This window comes from Sardina pilchardus, chromosome 21 (genome assembly GCF_963854185.1).
Source record: "Sardina pilchardus chromosome 21, fSarPil1.1, whole genome shotgun sequence".
NCBI lineage: Eukaryota > Metazoa > Chordata > Actinopteri > Clupeiformes > Clupeidae > Sardina > Sardina pilchardus.
In genome coordinates this window covers 8,914,324-8,929,270 of record NC_085014.1, presented here as the reverse complement: position 1 = coordinate 8,929,270, position 14,947 = coordinate 8,914,324, and the positions used below count along the sequence as shown (strand labels likewise).

Genomic DNA, 14,947 nt, shown 5'->3' with positions numbered 1-14,947 from the left:
CGATGACATAGCCTACTCATCTGTCCGGAAATGTAGGCTATTTGCTTGTAGGCTTACACATTGTCCGTATCAAGAATATACATGATCATTTAGCCTATCCATGCAAAATTCACCAAGTTTCTGCTCGAGTTACTTTTTTAAATCATTATGTTAACGTGCCTATGGCATGACTCTTTGGCCACCAGAGACAGCGCACGCTTTGAGCGGCAAGTAAACCTAATGACAATCTCTATTGTGATCATCATTATTGTCCACTCTAATCTTTGATTTGGATTTTTTTCGTTGGAAAATAATTCCATTTGAAGTACGAACTGTCTTTGAATCAAGTTTGAACGGAGTTTTAGTTGATAGAAGAAAGTTTCAAGACCCCACTAGGCTACCCTATATTTTGAATGAATAAACGATACTTTTAAACTTCTATATCATGTAGTCTATATTTGTTTGTGTGTTCTTACTATAGCCTACTTGTTGTAACTTCTCTCAGACGGATCCTTAACCAACAGTGGGCATACATCACGAGCTTCCTGGTGATGCTTGAAACAAAGTTGATTAACTTTATTACGATTTCCTTTTTTTCTGCAATTTCTGTGGATTTCACGTGTTAGTAGGCTATAGCCTATATGACAAATAAATCCTTATGTGCTTGCAATGGTAGGCCTAGGCCTACATTTATTTTCTGTTAAATTCAATTGTGTTCTATTCTGTCTTCTTCACACAAATAGCAATGACCTCGTGACACCAGGGTCCTCAACTAGTTAGCCGAACTGCCATATTAGTTTAGCTTCATGGTAGCTACATGACTGTTGAGAGATGGCATATCTACAAATTGCCAACAGTCGGGGTGGGAAATGCTTGATTTTGGAGAACTACCGGTATTTAAGAAACAAATCCAGACAAGCGTCTATGTACTGGCGTTGTGCCCGGACTGGGTGCAATGTTTATCTAAAGACGGGAGTCTTTGATGTTGACGGGGACGATCCCCACATCAATATACTCTCTCAACCTGGCCAACATGGTCATGAGGCTGAGGCGGATTTAGTGGCCACCACCGGTTTAATTGAACAGATGCTTGTTCAGGTGGCCGCTGATCCATCCCGCCCATCGAAGAGAGTATATGACCAGGTATCTACTTTATAACTTTATATTATGCTAAATGTATTTCGTTTTCATGCTGCCCCGAGTGGTTATTACAGTAAGCGGTATCTTAAACCAGGTCCTGGCCCGTGCCGCGGATGTGGCGGCTATGCCCCCTTTCGAGGCAGTAAGGTCAAGGCTGGAGAGAAAGAGGGCCAGCCTCATGCCCCCCATCCCCGCCACATTTCAAGAGGTGGTCGTGGAGGGGGAATGGGCCGAGACGTGGGGTGGCGAGGCTTTCCTCTCCATGCGCAATGAGGTTCATGGGTTTGTTCTGTTCACGACAGAGGAAAACCTCAATAAGCTTGCCAGATGTCGCCAGGTTAGAAGCCATCCCCCATGTTAAGATTTGTAGCAGAGGCGTTTCACCGGAGCAGCTCAAATGGGAGATCTTATATTTTATTTAGGCTAAAAATTAAGGTGCCAACATAAAGGACAAACGTTTCGACGTGTGTCCTAATATGAATTAAAATAGCCTAAATATCTCCCATCTGAGTAGCTCCAGTGAAACTCTTTCCCTGCTACAGTTTGGCCTCCCCTGTGGATGCACCAGATAGTGAATTACAGAAGCGCGGAGGAAACACTGTTTTTCTATGTTTAAGATTTACATGGATGGAACATTTAAAACGTGCCCTAGGCCGTTTTATCAGTTGGTGTCTATCCACGGCCTGTATATGGACAGAGGCATTCCATTCGTCTTCATTCTGATGTCTGGGAAGACTGAGGAGATGTACCGCGCTGTGCTAAGGCATTTAAAAAGGAAAATTCAGCGCATCACGGGACAAGGGTGCGTATATGAGCGTGTGCGCTCGCGTCTTTGCTTCTGTGAGCGTCTATGTGTGTAGGTCTGTCAGTCTGTCTCTCAAGCGCACGTAGGGTGCCGTATCTGTCCTGTCGATCATCTGAAGGCCTACTGCCAAAGCTATGCCATTTCTCCCCCTCTTCGCAGAAGCATTCTAATTCAGTCAATTTGGAAGTTAACTGCGGGTGGAGTTGCCAACAGTTCAGACCTCTGGATGTTATTTTCACTTTTGCCAGAGTCTCTGGCGAAAGATCCAGGAGCTTGGCCTGTCTGGTAACTTGTTTAGGATAAATGATCATTTGGGGTGTGTGTGTGTGTGTGTGTGTGTGTGTGTGTGTGTGTGTGTGTGTGTGTGTGTGTGTGTGTGTGTGTGTGTGTGTGTGTGTGTGTGTGTGTGTGTGTGTGTGTGTGTGTGTGTGTGTGTGTGTGTGTGTGTGTGTGTGTGTGTGTGTGTGTGTGTGTGTGTGTGTGTGTGTGTGTGTGTGTGTGTGTGTGTGTGTGTGTGTGTGTGTGTGTGTGTGTGTGTGTGTGTGTGTGTGTGTGTGTGTGTGTGTGTGTGTGTGTGTGTGTGTGTGTGTGTGTGTGTGTGTGTGTGTGTGTGTGTGTGTGTGTGTGTGTGTGTGTGTGTGTGTGTGTGATAGCCTAATTTACTAATTTTCTCAACTTATGCAGCACCGTACCGGCACGACAGGCGACTCAAAAAGTGGGTAAGGAAAGCCATGGCAGTGGGCTACATCCCACTACCAGTACTGAGGCAGAATTTCCACCTCATGATCACCTCCCGACACACCACCAGGCTTCTACGTGTGTACCCTGAACTGAACGATTTCATTTCAACGATAACAGAACCAACAACCTTGTGGAAGGTACTGTCAGTATTAGATCCCGTCCCCTGATCTAAGTTTTCTCAACATGCATGAGAACACGCATACTAGGCTACTAGGCTATGCCAGTTTATTATCTTCTTCAGATGTTCAATTCGCGCACAAAGAAAACTGTTTGTTAAGTCGCCACATATAACACTCACGTTTGTGCACACCTGGAATGGTCATACAAATTTCCCACAATGTCTCAAGCAAACTTTTCACAGACAGAACAATGCATTCGCGTAGGGTAAAAGCCGATGCTTTTAGGCTATATTTTCCTCCTGTGTTTCGCAAATAAAGTGTAATTCGTGCATCACCTTGAACATCGTTTCATTGTGCAGGTAGCCTCTGTGTGCGACCCCATGCCTATGGCCTGAATTGCTGTGCCCAATCCCTATGAAACAGTCTAGAAACAGCCTATACCGATGCAAAATAATTAACTTGGCGTGGCTATCCTTAGAAATACATGGTAGAAATTAAATCAGAATGCATGTTTTATGAGAAGCAGATAGGCCCGTCTTATTATTTTCAGTCATTATGTTTGAGCTCAGTACTGTAGTCTGGAATGCACATGGTGATCTTAACCCTTTGATGCACGCATTGTGAAATACATTTTCAGGATTTTTTTCTGTATTGTTTTTCTTAATCAAAATTGACCTAAAGTTGATATCCCAAAAAATATTTTTTTTGAAATCTCATTTAGTTGACATAGCCTACACTTTACTGTCCATAGGTTATTACGGTGCTATTATCAGTAACTTGCAAACAATACAACACATTCAAATACAATTTTTGAGATTTTTGGATGCCCATGCAGTCACACTCATAGGCTACACCAATTGATCAGGAGACTTCAACCTTGCCCAGCTTCAGAAATTAAGCCCAACCGACCATGGACCATGTTTTCAGCATATAGGCCTCTTACACATCTATTTTTTCAGCTTTCCATCACAGATGGAACGCCGGCATGGAGCGGCGCCACCCGTCACTCTGGGTCTTCATCCGTCAGCTCAAAGATGAGCAGCGGCGGGTGGAGGCCCAGTGCGCAATAGCTGAACGTGGGGATCCTGCCCCACAGCAGAGGAGGAAGTGGAGGCAGTTGGAGGCAAGGCTTCAGCGGTTGCGGCGTCAGTACCTGAGAGGTGCCAGGTCACTGGAGGAGTACTGGGAGGCGGTCCAGTACTGCATTGTACAATTTGAATAGGCCTAACCAATTCATAATTTATTCATTGATTGGGTCGATTTTGTTAATTTGTGATTTATAAAGATTCGTATAACCACCATCACTAGGCTACTGCTGCCTGATGCAGATTTATTAATTCATTGATTGGTGGGTTGGTTGGTTGGTTTGATTTGATTATTATTGTCTGGTATTTCGTTGAAATTGATTTTTGGTTTATGGTGAACTGTTGTATTGTTTGGTTACTGAGTAAATTTGAATAGGCCTAACCAATTCATAATTTATTCATTGATTGGGTCGATTTTGTAATTTTATTTATTTATAAAGATTTGTATAACCACCATCACTAGGCTACTGCTGCCTGATGCAGATTTTTTTTTATTAATTCATTGATTGATTGGTGGGTTGGTTGGTTTGATTTGATTATTATTGTCTGGTATTTCGTTGAAATTGATTTTTGGTTTATGTTGAACTGTTGTATTGTTTGGTTACTGAGTAAATACTTGTTCTGGTTTACAAATTGCAGTTAATTTATGTGGAAATTAAGCACTCATAATGACACATTTATGATTTGCATGCAACTACGTCACATCACATAAATGTTGCATTAGGCTATTGCACAGTGAGATTGGCCTGCATTACCTCAGATTCTTAAATTATTGACTTAAAACTTCTTCCTTAAAACTCTGCTAATCACCACATAGTGCACGCCCCCCCTTAGTTACAGCCAGGGCTTTTAGGCCTATACAGATCATACATAGCTCATACATGGGGGTTGGTCGTGGGGGCATCGACCTGTGTGATATCTATATAGGCTATGTGACATGCTATATCCAAATCTGACCAGGTTTAATAGGATAGCCTACTGCTAGGTATCAAGACAAACATGTTTTGTGTCTTCATTTGTTTCATTATTGCCGTCTCAGCATAGGAAGCATTCAAAAATAAATCTTAGGCCTATATGTCTATAGGATGGATTGTTTAGAATCTGGCAATGCAAGAATCATCATGGAGGTTGGTGGTTTAGCAATTTGCAAATGCTGACAGAGTTTTTTAATTTTTATTTTTTTTTGTAAATTCAAAGCTGACTCTCTCGCGAACGGTGCATCATATCAACTAGCAAGTGACACCTTGGAAAAGCTCAAATCGTGCCGTTTCACGCAATGCCTATGTTATGACAAAGAGTCCGCGAATAATGAGACAGAGAAGAATGGACTTATATGTATGAAAACTGCTGGCTTTGAGCGATTTTATTTATTTATTTTCCGGGGACGTAATCAATGCGGGAGGGCTACTGTCAAGACCGCGCGTAAAGCGCTGGGGGGGAAACCCTATATGTCATGCAGTCATCCTAAGTTAGATGCCGCATGTCAGTTTTTATATGTTTCCCCACAGGTTATTGAGGGAAACAATCCCCCTATAGGTCCAGGGCTAAAAGTAGGCCTAGTTTTTATTCTTACCAGTAGTCTACAACTGAATAGGTTGAACTGCGTGCGACGAGAAATGTTCATATTGCTGAAATAACTTTTAATGACCAGCCGTGTCCATTACGCACTACAGATATTTAGGCTATTGTTTTATTTGAGTGTTTTTTGTCCACTACTCATGGCAAACATAGTTTAAAAGTTTGCCAATACTTAGGCCTATTTCTTTACGGCTTTCACAATCAGCTACAGCTGCGCCACTTCCCCGAGTCGCGGACGCAACAGACACATAAAATGACATTTTAAATGTGAATCTTTATTATTTTACACAGTTGAATATAGTAATGACATTAATAGCCTATTAATGACCTCAATGTCGGAATGGCACGTTGTTTGAAAAAAAAGTTAAATACCGCCACTGCGACCATGGAAAAAAAAAATGTCGGAGTGGTGGGACTTTTTCACATAAAGAGACATGCCTCCACTCCGACAATTGGACGTCCATGTCGGAGTGCTGGTATGTCGGAATGAACGGCGGATACCATTACGTGTAGCCTAGTGCACGATGGAAATAATTTGAAGGAATCTAGCGGCAGTCTTGTAAATAGTGACCCACTGTCTTTGCAAAATCCTAATCTGAGACTGGCCTGTGACTAGACAGTGACTAGAAACTCAATGAATTGTCTTTAGATGTGAGAGGGTCTGAGACAGTAGTCTTTCAAAAATCTTTTCCAAATCTTTGCAAAGTCTGTCAATGTAAGGTAGGCTTAAGGATGACAGATGTTTTACTGAGTCTGACTCCTAAGTCTGAGGATGTCCTAAAATGTACACCGTACTATGATGACTGGTCTGGGTTCCCACTCCAAGTCAAACTTAAAATTTCTGTACCGTAAATTCAGCTGAGGAGTGAAAAAGGAATAAACTTATTCACTCACTTAAGAAAAAAACGTTGGGAAGATCCACGGCTCACGGGGCCAACCCCACTGCCAATGGTGATGGTGAGGGAGGTGGTATACACTATATTGCCAAAAGTATTCGCTCACCTGTATTGACCCCCATATGAACTTCGGTCACGTCCCATCCTTAATCCATAGGGTTTATGATGACGTCAGTCCACCCTTTGCAGCTACAACAGATTCAACTCTGCTAGGAAGACTTTCCACAAGGTTTAGGAGTGTGTTAATGGGATTTTTAACCATTCTTTCAGAAGCGCATTTGTGAAGTCACATTATGATGTTGGACGAGGCGACTGGCTCTCAGGATCCACTGTAATTCATCTCAGAGGTGTTTTATTGGGTTGAGGACAGGCCTCTGTGCAGGCCTGTCCAGGTTATCCACACCAAACTCTGTCAGCCATGCCTTTATGGACCATGCTTTGTGCACTGGTGCACAGTCATGTTGGAACAGGAAGTGGTCTGTCAGTTTAACCGTAGTTCTTAGGCCGCTGAGCGATTTGCGACCAGATCGCCCTTTTTTTTTTTTTTGGCTTGAATCAGCCTTCAATGCGGCCGCACCAAATAAAAGGGTTTGGTGTGTTTTCACCACTGCACCAGAACCTCCAGCTCGATCCCCTCAGAAAAATTCGGCTTCCTTGTTCGACCCGACTTCGCCATCATTGCTTTCATGGTCCATTTGCAAATGTGTCATTACAAACTTGACCTTGAGCAGTACCTGGGCCAACTTTACATCAAACTGAATGGCGAGGTTTTCGGTGGCCGTTACTTACCTTAGGCTCCCTTTACACAGAAACGATCTGAAACAAAAACGCTAAAATGGTGTTTCGTTTTCACTTTTAACTCCGCATTTAGACGAGCGTTTTTGGGTAAAAGTCTGCGTGCATACGGAAACGCAAAAGTGTGTGACATTTCATATTTATCAATGCAGTAAACACGCCAGATGAATTTTTATGAATGGCACCTGTCCCAGTCATTAAGAAGGTAGCCTGCACGCTGTACTATTTAAGCGACGAGGGTCGGCTACACAAAACGGTGTTATGGATCCCGATGGGATCCTGTTATCTGGGGATAAACCATAGCAGGCAGTTTTACCAAATTTACTGCAGATGTGACTCTGATTCGACAAATAGTCAATCATAAAGCCTACTTCTGGGCAATACCGAACATATGGTATTGACGTGTCCATAATACAATTTACAAAAACAAACCTTATTTCTGCGATCAGTTGAAGACCCAGTTAAGTGTTACTGTCGTCAACGAAAATTATGACTAAATATCGTCGTCAACGAACTTTTATCATGTGATGAAAACGAGACGAGACGCAAAGTCGAGAAGTAAATGCTGGTCATGTGGCGATGACTATAATTAAATGTATATTGCAATATTGTTGACGAATAAAAACGAGACGAAAACTAGGCTTAAAGAGGAACTATGCAGGATTGGCGATTTCATCTCTGGTTTCGGTTTCGTTGTTCGTTTTCGCTCGTTTTATGCTTGCCTTTTCTCTGCAGAGCTTCCCCAACAGCTTTAGCTTGTATATTTATACATGTATAGGCTATATTTAAATATATAAATTGCAAGCGTGGTTCTACGTCTCAGACTTCCAGATGTAAACAAAGAGCGATCGTCTCCTGCAGAAAGTTGCATAGGGTCTCTTCAAATGTATCTTCATTTTTGTTGACGAAAACGTGATGAGATAAAATGTTATCGTATAGCAGTATAGTGTTTATATAGTAGAGGTTGAGAGTTAATATGGTAGAAAAAAAACCCAGCAAGGATTTATGCTACCTAATGCAACAGTTAGATTTTCCAGAGGCTGCATCTGTCCTGACATTGTATCTAACCCTGCTCCAGATTCCAGAAGTAGCACCAGCAGTGAAGCAAACCCTACATAAGAAAATGGCCAATCCAAGTGTTCAGGACTTCTTTACCACAACAAGGAAGTACAATGACAGCTCTCCAGAGCAGCGTACAAAAGAGCAGGGGATTACATTATGGATAGGCCACACATCATGACTCCCAGCGCGGATAGTAGAGGATGAGGAGTTTGTTGTCATGATGTCAGAAATGGACACAAAGTTTTAAGTGCCAAAACAACATAAAATATTGAACTTAATTGAGAACATGTATAAGGAAGAGAGGGAAAAGATAACAAACAATCGAGCCATAGCCCTGAGAATTACTATAGGGTCGGACATTTGGACGAAAAAGGGGCTAACAGCATCTTTCCTGGGAGTCAGCGCCTATTATTTCCACCCTGTGAAACAGGGCTGAACACAAACTCCTGAACCTGAAGGAGATGCTCCACCCTCTAACCGCAGAGGTGATTTATACACTTGTGGAAGAGTCGATGGAAGAATGGAGGATCCCCAGAGAGAAGATCCTCACAACGATAACAGACAATGGTAGCAATATGGTGGCTGCGTTCCACACTAAAGCAGAAGTTGCCACAACTTCCAAAGAGGACTCTGAAACCGAGCATGATGATTCCAATGATGAGCATCAGGAACGGGAGGATGATGAGTAAGTCTGTATGTTCTTTTGCACATTGGAATACGATATTTAACTCGTACCTTGGAGTTTGAGCGCTCTCTCTCTGCAAACTTAAGTCTGATATGTTATTAATTCAGAAGTACACAACAAACACTTTACATATAAAGAGTAAAAACACAAGGGGGACAGTAAGTTTGTTATCATCATTATTTCCATTTAGATACAACTATGGAGCCAGAGAGGACCCCATGCGTGGTTCACACTCTACAGCTGGTTGTAGATGCATCCTCCAAAATTCTCAGAACGAAGGACTCAGTACTTGCTAGATTTACGAGATTTGATGACGTAACGTTCTTGAAAAAGTGGCTTGAAAGTAGGGCTGAACGATATATTGCATTTGCGATAATATTGCGATATGATGAAGTGCAATTTTCTAACCGCAAAGGCTGCGATTACCCTGCGATTACCCCTGGTCACGTGACATGAGAGCGTAAAGTAGCAAATATTTGAAACAGTCTACCAGAGAGTGAACTCGGCAAGCTGCTCGATAGAACCATTGAAACATTTTTAAGAGTGCGACTGAAACAAATTCTAGGTTGCTCTGGTGCACCTGCGCTGCTCGGGTGAAAGCATCATGTCTTTCGCAAGTTTTCATTGTAGACTATGCGTGCAAATTCACCAAACGGTATAGATTCAAACCCCTCTCCTTGGCCCGCTTTCTCTCCCCCCCCCCCCCCCCCCCCCCCCCTCTCTCTCTCTGTCGTGCGCGCTCAATGGACATCCGCCCCTCGACATGCACATTCAATCCAAATAAAACATTCACAATCGTGAAAGCAATGGCGCATAGAAGACGATTAGCTAAATTATATATAAAATCCGGTTAGCATCATTATTAGCATGCGGCAGACATCTAAAACTCTTGCGTTCAAATTGACTGATCATCTCAATACAGATGTTTTCCAACTTCAAGACTCAAAAGGGCTTATTCCAAGGAGAAAAAAGTATTTATCTACCTTGAAACAGACGTGGGGAAACTGACCCGTCCAACCAGTAGACTATGATAAGATAGCCAATTACTGTATGCTACTTTGTTTACAATATGAGGCTTCAATCAGACAGCTGAGTTAAAGAGACGGAGTTTAATAGTCAGTGCAGTGTGCTGTGCAGCCATGAATAGCAGGAATTTCTGTATGCAGAACATATCACGTTCATTAAAGTGAATTATCCGAAAATTATCTGAATAAGCCACAGATTTAGGCTATTAATATTTTCATATTTTTGCAATCTGCACTTTTGTCTGTGTGACTTACTTTCATTTTAATCTTTACACCAGGCTTCCTTGTACTATAGCCTACTTTATGTCCTGATGTGTAGGCCTACAAGGTTGAAAGTTCAAAATATAGGCCTACTATTGTGATTGAAGTAGCTAGTTAAAAAAAATGTCATCCATCAATTCATGCATCACCTGTCATCATAACAGAGGTAGCCTATGACTTCCAGGAAATAAGAGTTTATTTTTAATCTAATATAGCCTATTGCCCATACTATATGATTCACTGCTTGTTTTTGTTGAAAAATTCACAAGACAAACACCTTAAAAAATAATGGCATATCGCATCGCAATCGCAATATTGGCAAGAAAAATCGCAATTAGATTATTTTCCATAATCGTTCAGCCTTACTTGAAAGGATCAATCCTTGACTTTGAGAAACACATTCAGTAGGCTATCAACTCCCTCTTTCATAGGCCTACATCATTAAAATATGGGCAATGCAGTAGCCTAACTTTGGCGATTTTAGAAGATAGCCTACAGCTGGAATAGATAGGACGCACACAAAACAGTCGCCTGTCAACAGACTGGATTACATTACCTGTTTGTCAGTACCTTTCTGGAAATGTCGCTGCTGCAGCTAGCAACGTGTTAACAACATTTTAATAACATTTCCGGAAAGGTACGGACTCGATTAAATTCATTCTGGACTCTCTATCCGACCACATAAAGACGTGGGGATACTTCGGTTTGGCTTTAGGGACCCTCTACTCACTACCACGTAAGTGTAGTGTTGGTTGGAACAGTAGAAGAGGTATAAAAATAGCGTTTTGTAGCGGCGAAAGGACTTGCCCCGGTCACTTCCAGGCTAACGAGTTTTGGCTAAAAACGGTGAACTTGAACATTCTCAAAATACATCCGAATGACATGATTTTGGTGTCAACTCAACGTATGTACTCCCAATAGTCCGAAAAATTGATCTAAAGTGCATTTCACTCCAGATTATCCCTTTAACAGGAAGGGGACATTTTCCCTGAATGTCCAAGCTGTATGCGACCAGAAATACAGGTAGGCCTACAAGGGTCTCACACGGTCTAGGTCGCCTCCTCTCTCTGAACGTCAAGAATTTCCAGAACGTAGTTTATATTTTTTCTCTGTTCTGTACTGGACTACTCTCGATCATCATTGCTGTTAACTGATTAACTCTTGAACGTGAATTACTGCATCTAAGGCAAGTTGAAAGTCTGCAGGGACGGACATGTTGATCCTGATGTGTTTCCCACGGTTTTCCGGCGCTAGATTATGCTTGTCACGTCATTTCTATGTGACAAGAAATGCAGTTTTGCGTTTTTCATCCTTTACACGGTGGCGCGACAGTAGAGCGTTTTCAAGAATTCCACTCTGGAGGGCGGTTTCACTTTCTTGCATTTTCATCCCCCCAAAACGCCGTTACCATCTAAACGATATAGTGCATCCGCAAAAAGGTGTTGTGTTAACCCGTTTTCATTTCTGTGTAAAGTGCCCCTTATGGTCTGGTCAGACTATACCATTTTTTTGTCGCTCAAGATTGTCGTTTACGATTTTAGAACCATGAAAGCCTCTCCGCGTCTTGGTCGGGAGAGTGGCCACATACACTGAAAGCATCGGTCGCGTCATACGACTCCCGTCAAATTTCTGACAACCCAGACTTTTTGTCGGGCTGTTTTAGAACGTTGTGAACGACAAATCGCAAGTCGTGAAGCATGTCACATTATAAGATTCACTCCGCGTTCGATGTCGTGCCCGACCATTTGAAATTGGATACAACGCTGTAAACTTGTTGGTCACGACAAATTCGGGCCAAAATCGGGCTGAAATCGTGTAATCTGACCAGGCCATTAGACCGTATTTGAACCATATTACCAAACACACCATTAATTTTCCAATAGAGATTGAGAACGTGACGTAAAACGCAACGCATTTTGGGAATAGGTGGCCCAAAATTAAGTTGTTTTACTGACGTGCGGGAACAACGAAGTGCAGTTGTCGAAATGCCGTTTACCTGCTGTGTTATAAAATTCAATAGAGTAACATGAAGCTTATCTTTTATAGTTTTCCAGCGTAGAAAAATAATAGTATACGTCATGTTTCAGAGGTGACAAAAAGGCGAGGAATGGCTTGGATAGCAGCACTAAGGAAGCGCGAGATTATAACTGTTTTTCACACAATTTTTTCACGCTTAGTTTTCATTATTATCATGCCAGATCATAGACCCAGACCCACTAGTTTACATGGGCTGGCATCAGGCGAGCCAAACCTACCCATAATTCTTTGTGTTTTGATGACTTTAGTCACATGTCTTAGCGATCTCTATAAAGATTTTTTTTTTTCTTACTAACCAGGAAGCATTAAAATGGTAACACTAAAAACTACAAGCTTCCGTGTGACTACCACACTTTATGGCTGATATTTTCAGAGCCCCAAACTATATAATCCCATGATGATGGTTGGCGAAATATGCATTTCTTTTGCGTAGCAACCTGAGAACCATTGGCTTAAAGGGATATTTTGCCATTTTTGGAAATAAGCTCATTTTCCACCTCCCCTCGAGCAAAACAATTGATATTTACCTTTTTCCCGTTCATCCAGCCATTCCGTGAGTTTGCCGATACAACTTTTAGCTTCAGTCATTGAATCGGATTAGACTATTAGCATCTCGCCTGCTAGCATCATGCTTAAAAGAATTCCGGTGATTTTCTCATTTAAAATGTCTCTTCTCAAGTTAGAAAGTGCAATGAGACCAACTGAAAATGAAACCTGGCGTTTTTCTTGGCTGATTTACCATGGGGCTACTCTCATCTGGCGTAATAATCAAGGGAAGTTGCCAACGTGTTTGATTCTGAGTGCCCGTTTTCTGAGAGAGGAGAGCATTTATCCTCTTGGAGCTTCCAAGTCAAAGGATCATGACATCTGTATCCTCACTTATGGTAAGTAAGGTTTGATAGCCATTTTGTCTGGCATGATTAGCATGAAGGAGCACACGGGTATCTGCCTCCTCATGGGAACATCTCAGCTCTTCCACAATATTCCAGGCTTCTTGGCTAAGGCAATAGTATGTCTCTCCACAGGTTGCAATTAACTGTTTGCTCCGAAGCTTTGCCCGATTCTCTGTCTGTTTCCACTGGTCCACAATGAATTTTGATCAAGGTTGTTTTGCTCTCAGAATTACTTAACAGTTTTCTCCACAGCACAACATCGTGCCCCACTGAGTGCTACAGTACTTGCTGAGCCACGACAGCACCTCTCAGCATTTTTTAATTGATGTCTTCCAGTACACATCAAATACAACATCTTGTTGTTCTGTAACCTAACTAAACTGCTTCCACACACTGGCCTAGCAAACACCAACCAACTCCAACTCTAAAGTTATATTTGTAGCCTACTGTAGAATGTTCAAAAATAAATCTAGTTCCAGACAAACAGGAAAAATGTAGGCCTAATACTTATGCAGGATCTACATGCATTCTCTTTTGGATTGAACTATATCATGGCATGTCCGATATGTATAGTTCTGGTATCATTAAGAAAACAGGTTAATTACCCTAAAATATATTTTTCTGAGAAGTCTGTATACTCTAGATGAGATATAATGTACATTGAGACATCTCCCAACTTCCTCCCTACCACTATACAGTACCTTAGTTCTGTAATGTGTTCTACATTACATTGAAATGCATTGATTTTCAATGGACAGCTCTTAGTTATGGGTCTAAAATAGCTGTGCAAAGTGTGTTCAGCTATCTATCCCATATATTTTCTAAAAGCCCATACTCGCTAGATGTGATATAGCAAGTGTTGGGATTTGACCCACCCACTTTCAGTCCTTTGCCTGTATCTAATCCTATATTATATAGGTGAAAAAGTGTATGACGAATACATTTTAGCCTATGTAATTCATGGAAATGTAGCAGGACTAGGTCCACGCCCCTTAGACAGCTCGGCAATGCCCTTCTGAGTGGCTCTGGGAAATTGGAGGTGAGCCAATCAGTACGTGGGAGCGGCTATAAGGTTTTAGCTTTTATGTTGAAGGCTAGCGTCGTAACTACATCGTTTGCTTGACTCCAGCCTTCACCGCTCCCCGTATTGGCTTCACCTCTGGCCGGTTCCGTGTGTCCGCCGACTTCTCGGTAGGTGATGGAAGTATTGTGTTTGTTGTTGGCTACGTTTGTATCAGTCAGTGGGCTAACTCAAACATTGGGGTTTAGGAGTGCAGTTAGTCGCTGAACATGGGCCTTATGACCGACCACAGCAGAGCGGTAGGTCACGTTAAACGTTTTTAAAGTAATATGTAAACTTGTGTGGGTTTAATCGTATGTTCTTTGTGTAGCAGATCTCGGGCGTAACAGGGGGCGGCAACATCAAGGCGTCTTGGTCCCAGTTCCGACGAACGCTGCTGTTTTGTTTTGTCTTGTTTTGTTTTGTCTTGTTTTGTTTTGTTCAGTGTTGTGTTTGTGTTTCATTCCGTGGTTGAATCGGCTGTGTTTAGCCACCACGAAGTCAGCCCTAATTGACTAACTGAAGTGACGACAGGTGTGCTGCTGTGTGCTAACGAGTGACTACGAACGCAGTTCGGTTGTGGAGGCTATCCTTACCTTGTTGCACTGCGTGTCATAATTTGTCACCATAAGCCAGCGTGAAGTGATTGTGATTTACACTGTTTGCTGTGACAACTGAGTGCTGTGCATTGTAGTGCTGTGTATTCACGAGTGTCTCATTCCCTGAATAGCCACCATACTGACTTTAGCGAACTCACTCTGGAGAGTACTACTGCTGTTTAGCGAA

The 14,947-nt window shown here is 42.2% G+C and overlaps 1 long non-coding RNA gene across 1 annotated transcript; it reads left to right on the top strand.

Annotated features, from left to right (window-relative positions):
- Positions 1 to 14,242: 14,242 nt before the first annotated feature.
- Positions 14,243 to 14,558, top strand: LOC134068381 (uncharacterized). The gene is made up of 3 exons (XR_009936700.1): positions 14,243 to 14,292; positions 14,371 to 14,421; positions 14,493 to 14,558. It is a non-coding gene; the product is annotated as an uncharacterized LOC134068381 (long non-coding RNA).
- Positions 14,559 to 14,947: the final 389 nt, after the last annotated feature.